At 36.2% G+C, this 8,438-nt stretch overlaps 1 pseudogene; it reads left to right on the top strand.

Moving 5' to 3' along the window:
• Nucleotides 1-1,157: 1,157 nt before the first annotated feature.
• LOC120535643 lies at nucleotides 1,158-8,095 on the top strand (annotated as a pseudogene).
• The last annotated feature ends 343 nt before the right edge of the window (nucleotides 8,096-8,438 follow it).

Raw genomic sequence — 8,438 nt, 5'->3', positions numbered from 1 at the left:
GAACCAAATTACCTGTGTTTACATTTTATTTACATTTAATCTACAGGTAAGTTTAAAATGATTCTGCTTGCAGTGTAACACATCTGAATGGAGACTCCTATTTGGTTTGGTCTTATATCAAGAAAATAGGATACATCTGAAATATAATACGCTAAGTAAATATTTTGGTAGTTTAAGAAGCATCTATTATCATCTGTACTTTAGAAACACAGATGAAAACAAGCTTTTGATGCATTATAATTCTGTTGATTAGAATTACTTTTGATCTCATGGATTATAACAGGTAATATCTATCAAAAATAAAGGGGATGCTACAATTAATTTCTCTGGTGCAGAGACATTGAAATAATTTTCTTACTATGAAATAATTTGTGGTGAAATGCCATCCTTTTTCATTTCTGGAGAGAATTTCTTCTAATGTTATGAAATCTGTTTAAATTCAGCTGTAAACCAATTAAAACTAAAGCAGCTCTCAACGATATTTAGTACCATCCGTTAGCACAGAACTCTGCACCTGGAGGTTGACTTTGATGTGGTCAGAAATATATAATTTGTTGCAAGGTTAAAAAAACACTTTTTCTTTTAGGAACGTAAATCTCATATTTGCTCTTCCAATAATCCATCCATTTTCCAACCCGCTGAATCCTAACACAGGGTCACGGGGGTCTGCTGGAGCCAATCCCAGCCAACACAGGGCACAAGGCAGGAACCAATCTTGGGCAGGGTGCCAACCCACCGCAGATATTTGCTCTTTGGTTTGTCAAATAGCTTTTACATTGTTCTCTTCCACACACCCCTAACCACCTCTGAAAAGGTTATCTAAATCCAACTGTTTTATGTTATGTTTTCTTCTACTCCAGATCCATTCTTTTAAGATGCCTTACATAAATAGTTATATTCATACCAAACATACACATATGACATCAGTGAGAATTACAAAAATGTTATGGTGTTGCCATTAGGAAACAATTGGTCTGGTACTTAATTTGAATGTAGTGATTTACAATGCATGTGGCAAATTCTACACTGTAAAAATTGCCAGGATTTCACAGGTGTTAACTGTAAGTTTTCACAATAAAATACTGTATTCAGAATTTTGTTGTAATCACAGTAAGATACGCTGTCGTCTGTCAAAAGACAGCAAATTACTGTAAAATTGTATTTGGAGAAGACCCCGTTGCACTGTGGGATATTACATGCTCAGAGAGTGGAAGAAAGTAATAAAATGGCGTTGTAGTGTGCTTGTTACTTATACAAACGGTAATTAACTTAACATTCATTGCCTTTCTCCATTATCATTATAATAATTTCTGTTTTGTATTGTTAGAGAGGAAGTTATGCAGTCATTTTAAGACTTTACCACGGAGTGTATTAGAAAACTTACATACTGCGCGCTTTCAGTTTGTACTTTCTCACATTGTTTGAGTACGTGCAGTTTCGTTTAATTTCAGTTTGTGCATTTCTCAATCTACTTTAAATCATGCCTTTCAATATATATTAATGTTTACAGCTGTAATTAGTGATTTCTTTCATAAAATTTAAGTTCTAGCATTTTCAAACCGTTTCATTTTGTGCATTTTTTTAACTCGTGTCTTATCTTATAGCTTCAGGAAAGCGTTTTCATATTGTTTCAATGTCAGCTTTTTCATGTAGTTTTAGTTCATGTATTTTTAAACAGTTTTAATTTGTGCATTTTGATTAAGTTTATGTGCTTTTGTTTTCAACTGTGATTAAAGATGTTAGCTCAGGAATAGCATAAATATATATATATAAATATAAATAAATTAATTTATGGTAAACTCCACAGGCAAAAGTAATACATGGAAGCAAATGTATTGATTTAAGCACGGTTGATAGAAATTTGACTTCAAATGGTATTTTAATGGATTCTTACTGGTTTAACTTTTTTTTGTAGATACATAGTGTAGTTTTTTTTGTGTGTGTGTTAACATTTCCCTTTGGGATCCAAACCATATTGCATTTTCCACATTTTTTAGTTATTGTTAGCTGGTCTGTGTTAGAAAAGGCAGTCTTAGCAAGGTATTTTTGACTCTATTAGCCATTAAATAAAATTGCCTATCAATTCACAATGTTCCATTGTAAATTTAGTAAGTGCCAGTATATCTGTAGTAATGTTACTCAGTTTATTCAACACACAAAGCTGCACAGTAACACTCCCAATTATCATTATCAGTGTGGTGTGCCTACGTGTTCTCGGATGTACCGCAAAGCCAGTGTTCTGAAAACACACATATATAGAGACCATAAGGAAGCAGTTCCTACTCTGCGGCACTACAGGCAGTTCATTACACCTTTAAACTGTGTGGTTCAGTCATGTGAAGTTAAGTGTGACGCTTTGACCTCTTTCATAAAGCATTTAAAATCACACATAAAACAAGGACTGAAAATCAAATGCCCATTCAGAGGTTGTGAGAGCATTTTACAGTTAAGTCAAGTTTAGCCTCGCATATTTCAAGGAAACATAGAGGCTCAGAGGACCTAGATGATTCAATTCTAGATACATCTGTTCCCATGGATCCCTTTGGTGTTCCTAGTCAGACAGATTCAAATATTTTTGATGAGGATGATTGTGAACCAGAAAGGCCACTGGCTGTGGATGAAACTTTGTTTTTACAAAACATTACACTTCTTTATCTGAAATTACAAGCTAAGGTATTGTTACCAGCAAGTACCATACAGACAATCATTGAGGACTTTCAAAATGCCCATGACATTGGACTTTCACATTTACTTAAGATTCTGATTGAGAAATTGAAGGCACTTGGAATTCCAGAGGCCACTATAAGTGACATAATTGATGAAATGAACAGGGGATCTCCTTAAGATGTATAACAAGGAACTTCTAAGTACAGAACAAAAGAGAAAGACTGTATTTAAAAAGAATTTTAACTATGTTGAGCCCGTACCCTTGTTTCTCGGCACTGATGAAAATGGCAAAGAATGCTTTGCCCAGTATGTACCAATACAAGAGACTTTACTTGCATTGTTCAAAAGCGAGTCTGTAAGAGAACAGTATGCCTTAGCACATTCTCAAGCATCCACTGAAAATGTCTATAAGGATGTTGGAGATGGAGAGGGAGTTCGAAGTAATCCACTATTGAAAATAGAACCTTCTTCTATTGGTTTGATTTTATATCAGGATGCCTTTGAGGTTGTAAACCCACTTGGTTCAGGGAGAAAAAAACATAAAGTTTTAGCTGTATACTTAACCCTGGCTGAAATTTTGCCACATAATAGATCCACTACAGCTCACATGCAACTTGTTCTCTTATGTAGGGAGCAGAACTTAAAATACTTTGGAGTGACCAAAATTTTTGAATCTTTGATCAAGGACCTCAAATTTCTAGAAGAGAGAGGGATTTTGATAAGTGATGGCAGATTTGTAAAAGGCACTCTGATTGCCATTTCAGGAGACAACTTGGGATCCCATTGTATTGGAGGTTTTCTGGAAAACTTCAGTCGGGCTGATCGTTTTTGCCGCTACTGTGAAATAGATAAAGCAAAATTTATTAAAGAACCATACTTGTGTGGTGCTGTGAGGACAATACAGTCATATAAATGTCATGTTCAGGGTTTAGACCCTGCTGTATCAGGTATCAAGTGTGACTCTCCTTTTAACCAACTTTCTTATTTCCATGTTTGCCAGCCTGGGCTCCCACCGTGTCTAGCCCATGACTTGTTTGAAGGTATTGTGTCGTATGACCTCGCTTTGTTTGTTGGTCATTTAATACATGAGAAGCACTTCACTTACTTGCAATTAAACAGATGTAAGAACCAATTCAAATATCAGGAAATGATGGCAATGACAAACCTGCAGATGTTTCCCTGGTAGTGAACGACTAAATGGACATGCAGTTCAAAATTGGTGTTTTCTTAGATTGTTACCTCTCTTGATAGGTGACAGAATTCAAGATCCCTGTGAAAACGAGGTATGGCAACTCCTTTTACAACTAAGAGAGGTAGTGGAGCTTGTCTGTGCACCAGCTATTGCAGCAGGCCAAGTAGCATATCTCAAAGTCATAATTGAAGAATATCTACACAGTAGGAAAAAGCTTTTCCCTAATCACCCTTTAAGGCCTAAGCATCATTATATGTGCCATTATCCTGAACTTATACTCCACTTTGGTCCACTTATTCGCCTTTGGACATTAAGGTTTGAAAGTAAGCACTCATTTTTCAAAACATGTGCCAGAAAGCTACACAACTTTAAAAATCTGTGCAAAACACTGGCAGAAAGACATCAGCTTCTTCAGGCTTACTTGAGTGCAGGCAGCCTGTTCCCTCCAGTTGTACAGGTACACAGGGGTACACAGTTTTTTGTGAATGATTATAATGACAAAATCAGAGAATCTGTTGCCAGTTATAATTTTGAGTCACAGTCTACAGTGGCAGGCAATGAAGTGACTGTGAAAGGCACAGCATACAGGAAAGGAATGTTTGTTTTGCTTGGAAGTAGAGATGAAGAACTTTATGTTGGGAAGATTATTCTGGTCCTTACTGTCCACGATTCTGCATACTTTGTTACAGAGAAGCATACCTTTGTGAAGTTGAGAGATATAGGTGTCTATTGTAAATTAGGAGTAGTCCAAAAGGATTATGTTTGTATAAAGCAAGATGATTTGCTTGACTACTACCCACTTCCGGCTTATAATGTGTGTGACCTACTGCTAATTGTTCTTCATCATTCTTTTTTAGAAATTGTGTAAGTAGAAAGGATAGATAAATAATGGAGTAGGAAGAGTCTGTGAGGTTCTTTTAAAGAACACATATATGTATATAGGACTTTGTATATATATGTCTTTTAAATAACATCTTTGTATTGTGGTGAAAGTATTATAGAAGGATATGATTCAGAAATTGCCTTTGAAGATTCCAGCACATTTACCTATAAATGAAGAGTTAAATTTTCTAATTCAATTGAAATCAAACTGAGATAGGGATAGTCTGTAGTTTGTGAATGCTTTCACTTCTTGGAGTACTCACTAGTGCCTGAATAAAACATAAAATCATACAGAGATACAATTGTAGCAAATAACGCATTACTGATAATAAACAAATAATCAAGGGTTTTATGAATTAATTGGTTGATATTTGACTGTCTGCTCCCAACTCTCTTTTAGAAAATGAGTCAAGACATAAGGGAAGTGGTGCTATCTATTTTGCCAAGCCTCTCAAATGAATCCTTAACATCTCTTCTTGAACGGTTAGAAGAGCTTGGTGTGGAAAGCAGAGAAGACCTTGCTTTTGTACAAGAGAAGGATCTGGAGAAACACATTAGGCCAATCCAGTGTCGCAAACTGTTAAACAGCATTAAAAATGAAGGTAAATATATATTTTGATAACTGCCATTGGTAAGCTGAACAATTAACACTGAAGTTCAAAGATTATTGAAGGGCGAACTCATTGACCTGAAAAATCATGTCTTTCTCTTACTAGTGTCCTTCATTCTGTTTCTTTTCAGTGGCTACCAATATAATATATTGAACAGGAAGAATGTAATTTATCATAAATTAATTTAGTGTGCTGCTTTTTGTTTTTTCCATTGATCTTTTTTGCTATCATCTCTAGGACTTGTAACAGTTCAAAGTGAACTGGATGCTGCTGCCTCTTCATCCCTCTCATCAAGCCCCATGAGCACTCCACTCATCCTATCTTCTAACTCCTCAAGCAGTTCAAACTCCTCTGTTTCTTCGTCCCCACATCCTGGCAGGCCATGGTATGCAGAGTTCAAAGTCAATTGGAATAGGATGCCAGCAGCAATTCAAAAAGCAGTGGCAAATCAAACAAGACCATCACCAGGAGACAGAAAAGATATGGTGAAAGCAGTGGTAGATCAGATGCTTGAACATGATCTTAACCCAACTAGAGCAATGTGTCACAGCGTAGTCCGAGGAATTGTAAGGGAACACCCAAAAGTTTTGGATGTTGGAAAAAAGGAGACATGGTTGGAGAGGCCTGCCACTCTCTTCTTCAGCAAATTAAAACAAGAGTGGAATATAAAAACAGAACAAATACTCTTGCAAGGCGCGCAGAGAGAGAAGGTCCCACACTAATGCAGCAGGGGAGGCAAGAGGCCCTGTAGATCAGTATGGATGTGTGAGGTGGTGTCCTGTAGAACTGCCAGCTGGAGAAACGGAGGCATCATTAGATGACATGAAAATGCAGCTACTTAAAATATTCTCCGAGTTAGGGATGAGTGGAGCAGAGAAAGCTGAACCTCTTATGGAGAAGACCTATATCCACCAGCCGATACCTTAATGGAGTGCCTGCACCACACATTGCACAAGTTCAGAAGGAATGGCCTTTCCTTTTCTCTCAAAGATGTCTTTACTCCCACTTTAGGCTTCTAACAGACATATCTATCCTCAGCAAGCTGCAAGAGGCACTGGACAATAAAGGCAGTACAATTATAAAGTTCTGCCAGGAACTAAGCCATCATTCAGGAATTCAGGATGTGCTGTCTAAGTTTGAACCAGAGGTTTCAGTTAAGGCTGCATGTGTCCTTCTCCTCCTGATGGCATACTTTAAGGAGCCCAAGGATGCAATCCTACTTCAAGCAGATGTAAGTAATTGTTTTACAGATAGAAAACTGAGTTTTGCTTACAATAGACCAGGAACCCAACTGGCATTGAAAATGCTTTAGAGTTGAATTTATTTTTTATATTTTTCTAAAATTAATGCCTTGAAATTTTAGAAAATTAATATGGTATCTTGAGGAGTGCTGGATGTGCTTGATTTTTTATATAGCAGTAAATGTTCAGTATTCTATATGAAGAACTAGTTTGATAGAAACAATAAGATGAATATGATGGCTCAACTCAACCTGACTAAGAGTAAAAAAGGTAGGTGCCAATGCTGGAACTCGGGTAGACAATACAGTATATTAACCTTCATACTTGTATTCATACACTCTTAATCTCCCATGTAGACACACAGTTCTCTGACTACTGAATTTTAGTAAAATACACACCTTGCTAAATCTACTGTAGAATTGTGAATCACTGGGGTCAAGGGATTTTCTTCTGCCATCATTTTACTCTTCAGTAAGGGATATACAGTACACACTGTACTGTACATATATCCAGCATATTTTAAAGTTATGTATTACTGTATTTTACAGACATGTGCCACAGGTGCTGATGTTCAGAGGACAATGATGCTACCAAGCACACCCCGCTTGATTATACAAGGTAATGTTAACAACACATGTAGCTTATAGTGTCAGCAACTTTAGTAGTATGTAAACCTGTATTACCTTCTCATATATGTTTTGAAGGTCTGTGCAGCTGCTCTTTACTTTGCAAAGACCAGAAGAACAGCGTGCAGACCTTTAATAGTTGTAATCTAAGACCCTGTGTTAGCGACCCATTCCTTTCACACTGTTGTTCATTAAGAATTCCACTTCTTTGCATAAGTACGTGATGAATATCTTTTTTATTTCAGATGACATGATGAAGCCTAAAGCCTGGATGTTGTCAATTGAAGGACAAGTGGTCATGGGACCACATCATGATTTTGTCAATGGTATTGCTACAATCTTTGCAAGTTATTACAACTTTAACTTGCAGTATCCTGAAGATGCCTCATCCACATTGGAGTTTATCCAAAGGTAAACTAACACACTGACATTGTAGATAACACTAGCAAGGGTAATAGTGAGACTAGTAAATCACCACAACATTGTTAAAATGGCAGAGAAATTGTGTTTGGCTTTCCTACTTAGGAGGAGTGTTAGGCATCAGTATTCTGTAGAAAGGAACAGCACTTAATGTCTTTTGAAAAACAGTGTGAAATAGCTCAAATAAAACTAATAGCTTCTATATTTTGTTTACAGGTTTTTTTTGGGTATTAACCCAGAGTCGGGCTCAAAATCAAAAAAGAAACACGGACACATCAACCAACAAGTCTGCACACTTTTGAGGAAACTAATTGATTTTGAATGGATGTCAATGTAGACATTTTCAGAAAGGACTCCTAATAATTCAAATTGATTTAAAGTGTTTTAATCCCCTGTTTTGCCTCAGTTTAATTTCTATCTTGCTGTCTTTAAAAATGTTACACTGCTTTATAATTACATTTTGTTTTTAACATTATCGTTTAAATGTTAAACACTGGAGTTTATATCTTTAATTTAATTTCTTAAAATATACCTTTTAAAAGGGAAATGCTTTCAGAATTATTGATTGCTTTTCACTTGACCCTTTCAGATGTCTGCATATCTGGAAAAAGTAGCACATATTTACAAATAATACACTGTTGACTACTAGACAGCCAATAATAACTCGGGCACTGAGGTACAGTATGTGCAAGTTGTTTACTACAGAGGATTTTAGATATACAGTACAGTAAAAAATGTGTTTTTGTTTCTTGTACATATACTTACTGTATGTGAGGTTTAGATAATTTTGTTTGTGCAA

This window comes from Polypterus senegalus, chromosome 9 (assembly GCF_016835505.1).
Source record: "Polypterus senegalus isolate Bchr_013 chromosome 9, ASM1683550v1, whole genome shotgun sequence".
Lineage (NCBI taxonomy): Eukaryota > Metazoa > Chordata > Cladistia > Polypteriformes > Polypteridae > Polypterus > Polypterus senegalus.
Note: the sequence above shows the minus strand (reverse complement) of the source record. Positions and strands in the feature narration are given on the sequence as shown.